The sequence below is a fragment of the Emys orbicularis genome, chromosome 16 (assembly GCF_028017835.1).
Source record: "Emys orbicularis isolate rEmyOrb1 chromosome 16, rEmyOrb1.hap1, whole genome shotgun sequence".
NCBI lineage: Eukaryota > Metazoa > Chordata > Testudines > Emydidae > Emys > Emys orbicularis.
This window is the reverse complement of record NC_088698.1, coordinates 13,179,338-13,183,885: the sequence shown is the minus strand read 5'-3', so window position 1 is coordinate 13,183,885 and position 4,548 is coordinate 13,179,338.

The following is a 4,548-nucleotide window of genomic DNA, read 5'->3' as shown; positions in this document are numbered from 1 at the left end:
AACGGTCTTTCTACAATACCCCAAAGGAAGCGTGGTCTCAGGAAACCACTGCAAAGAAAAGAGAGCGAAACATCTAAGTGAATATTAAAATCTCATGTTATAATACTGCTACAACTCACTTTCTGATATGTTCATGTTTATGCATGAAAACAGGCAAAATGTATGTTTATTATGTCTATGTGACTGGGGAGCTGGAGTAAACCAAGGCAGATCCCTGACAAAGGTGACTACACTGTATTTCCCCCATAGTCGATAACACTGCACAGTTTCATAGAAATAATACAGTCCTTTCCAAATAAACATAACTGGGGGACGGGGGAGGATGCAAAAAGAGCCTCAGTTTAATTAGACTGCAGCCAATTGCAGGGGCACAAAACCATCTCTAGGGGACACAACCTGTCTGACATGGACTGTATGACGTGTTTATGGAAGCACCAGTCCAGCAGGAGAAAGAAGACACTATCCAGATGTGAGATTGTCTGCAAATAGCTCATGCTATAGCTCCCCCCCCCTCCGAGGTGGTGGCTGCTGACACAGGGAACACAAGCACATTACCACCAGCGGCTGTCTCCTGTCTCTCAGGAAAGAACCCAGAAGGGACCAAGAGAAGCAGGATCCTGGAAGGTTTTATATTTGTTGGGGAGCGGTGGGGCTGAGACCCCTCCAGGGGGCTGGATATTGGGGGCCCTGCTTACAGCCGCCACCCTAGTGCTGAGACCCCCTCTGGGGGCTGGATATTGGGGGCCCTGCTTACAGCCTCCCCTAGGACTGAGACCCCTCCAGCCCTGCCCCCAATCTCCAGCCCGCGCTCCCGGGAGCCGGACCCCGGCGGGAGGGGGCGTCTCCCCACCTCGCGCGGGAGCCTGTACCCTCCCCCAGCCCAGGGGAGGCCCCTCACCTCGCCCCGCTGCCCCGTCCCGCGCTCTAGCACCCCGGACCATTTTCAATCCGCCGCCGCTTCCTCCTCCCCTCGGGACCGGCGCTGTCGTTAGACGTCATCCCTCTCTCGGCGCGTTGCAGTGACGCACTCCCCCCCGGCTGGCGGGAAAGCTGCCCGCGGTGCGAATACCAGGGCCGGGCCTCGCGCGGGTGGCTGCTGCCTGCGTCATGGGGCTCCCCGGCCACTAGGGCCCGCAGCGCCGCGGCAGAGCAGGAGGAGGCACCCGGAGGCAGGGGAGCAGCGCAGCCTGCAAGCCAGGGCTTCCCTACGGGAGGGAGCCGGGGCTGCTGCATGGGGGAGCGATTGTTATTATGTGTATTATTGTAGGGCCTACAGGCCAGGACCCCGTTGTGCTAGGCACTGAACAACAAATCCCAGTGGGGGCCCCGCCTAGGGTGACCAGATGTCCCGATTTTGGGGTCTTTTTCTTATATAGGCTCCTATTACCCCCCCCCCCCCTCCAACCTCCTGTCCTGGTTTTTCACATTTGCTGTCTGGACACCCTAACCCCGCCCCGCCTCAAGCAGCACACAGGCACCCTAGCCACAGGAGCCCTGTGCAACTCCACAGAGCTCCAGGGCCCTTGGAGGTCCCCACTGCTGTGCCCGCAGCACTGGGGTCTGCCCTTCGCTGCAGAGACAGCGATGGGGAGGCAGAATAGTGCTCAAAAATCACAAGCCAGGCTGCAAAATCCTAAGGTGGGTTTAAAAAAATGAGATTTTAAAAAACAAAAAGTTTTTTTGGGAGGTTTTTCTTTGCCATCTGTTTTTTGAGCCTTTAGGTTACACTTGGATCATGTTTTCAACTTGTTCTCTGCAACGATGAGAGCTAGGAGCAATGTTTGTTTATTTGTTTAATGGAAGATGAGATTCTTTCATAATCACTTCACTCCAGAAACCGAGGCTTTAAGAGAAATACCATCTATCTCAGGGGTGGGCAAACTACTGCCCGCGGGCTGTTATAATCCGGCCCTTGAGCTCCTGCTGGGGAGTGGGGTCTGGGGCTGCTCTATGCTGCTCCCGGAAGCAGCAGCCTGGCCCCCCTCCAGCTCCTATGCGTAGGGGCAGTCAGGGGGCTCAGCTCTGCATGACCCAAGTGCTGCCCCTGCAGCTCCCATTGGCCAAGAACCACAGCCAATGGGAGCTGCAGGGGCTGTGCCTGCAGACGGGGCAGGGTGCAGAGCCAACTAGCCACGCCGCCGCATAGAAGCCGGAGAGGGTACATGCTGCTGCTTCCAGGAGCCATTTGAGGTAAGCGCCGCCCGGAGCCTGCACCCCGAGCCTCTCTCTGCACCGCAACCCCTACCCTCTGAACCCCTTGATCCCAGCCCGGAGCACCCTCCTGCACCCCAAGCCCCTCATCCCCAGCCTGACCCAAGAGCCTACACCCCCAGCCAGAGCCCTCACCCCAGCTCTGATCCCCCTCCCGCCTTCCGAACCCCTCGGTCCTAGCCTGGAGCACCCTCCTGCACCCGAAACCCCTCAGCCCCACCCCAGAGCCCGCACCCCCACCTGGAGCCTCCTCCTGCACCCTGAACTCCTCATTTCTGGCCCCACCCCAGAGCCCTCATCCCCTCCTGCACCCCAACCCCAATTTTGTGAGCATTCATGGCCCGCAATACAATTTCTATTCCCAGATGTGGCCCTCGGGCCAAAAAGTTTGCCCACCCCTGATCTATCTACAGGACTCAATGAAATCACAAGAGTTGGCAACTCTGTAATGGCAACTGCCAGGTCTCTCCTCCTTCAGTCTGTAAAACCGCTCATTTTTCATGAAAACAAGCAAACCTAAATACATGGGGGATGCTAAATGTGTGAAATCAAATGCACTTTGATAAAACCACCTCCTTAGAGACATAATTAGCATTAGCACCAATTATTATCACTAATGAAGAGTTTGCATTTAATTGCTGGCTGAGGCAGAGATCTTCACTGAGGACAGGTTTGATCTCCTGCACAGTCTACATCAACTTTGAGGGCATCCTCTTTGAGGAGAAATTCATGGTTGTCCTTTAACCTAACACCATCAACATGATGATTGACTCCATCAAGATCAACAGCCTGCGGATGCTGGAGGACCTATTGAGAGGCACCTCTTTCCCATTGGCTACCAGTGAGTACCCCACACACTCCCTGCTTCTGGGATGAGGAATGGGGAAGGTCAAACAGATGAGGGAGTGAAAACTTCACAGGGACCATGCTGGATGGGCAGATTCTGCCTTGGGGCAAACCTGTATGATGGCTCCAGAGGGGGGTCAGAAACTTGTAGGGTTTTCCCCATCAGATCTAGTCTGTATAGCTTCTATTCTAAGGACATTTCCTCTCCTCTGCCTCCCTGGATCTCATCAGGGATGGAGGAGGGAGCAGGGCCTGGAGAGGGGAAAATGGGAAGGGGCTTCTCAGTTGGAAATTAGGAGGAGCCGCCAGAAGAGTGTTAATCTAAAAACGCAAGGGAGAAGATGCTAAGGAGGCAGATGTGATTCAAACTCAGCATATCATTAACAAATTGAATCAATGTGACAATGATTGAGAAGAGAAGAAATTTTTAAATTGCTGATATACCAAAGCCAGGACTCTGTGTATTAAACAAAAGAAATTGGAAATTCCCATTGATGAGAAGAAATTTTGATATAATTGGCATTTCTGAAACTTGGTGGGATGATTTGAATGATTGGAATGTTAAAATCACTGGTAATAAACTGTTCAGGAAGGATAGAGGGCAAAGAGGTGGGGGGTACCCTACATTAAAGACACTATTACCTGTTTTTGAGTTATTGATAACTCAGAACTACTGGATCTTGGATACCTGTGCATTCATGTGCTAACTAACAAGCCCAAGAAGGGGTACTGGCGGGGTGTCTGTTACAAATCACACCAGAGGAAAAGATGAGTTTCATCTTAAGCATCTATCTGTAATGTGTGGAAAGAAAAACTGTGTTGTTACGGGTAACTTCAGAGAGGTGTGTGCAGGAGGACTCATGGAGACAGTAGTAAAACATCATTAGAGGTTCTAAAAATTATTGATAAGTTCCTAACACAAAAGATATTGCACCAAACCTAACGTAACTATATTGTGGAACTCCTTGTGATGGATAAAGATGAATTAATCACTGGACTGAAAGTTGATGATTGTCGAGGGACCAATGATCATGACCTGATTGCATTCAATATGGGCAAACAGAGAACAGTCCCAACCAGTTAGATATATACTTGGTGCCTCAAAAGGGATAATTTTCCAAAGCTGACAAAAATTATGAGTGAATTTGATATAAAAATTAAGACTGAAAAATGTGAATGAAAAATGGGAGTTCTTTAAGAAGGGTTAATTAGATGACTAAAAAGACAGCTAAAAGCCCATCCTGGTTCAGTGGTGAAATGAAGGCAGCAATATCTAACATATTGGGAAAAAAGGAGAAACAGGTACCAATCAATATAAATTAGAAGTTATGAAGTTTAGAAAATTGATAAGGGAAGCTAAATTTATCAGGAAAAAATATATGACTGGCAGGGCTAAAGACAATAAGGAGCTTTTAATGTATACTAGGAACAGAATTAATCCTAGCAATGATATAGGCCCATAATTAGATGGAGATGGTAAACTTGTTGTTA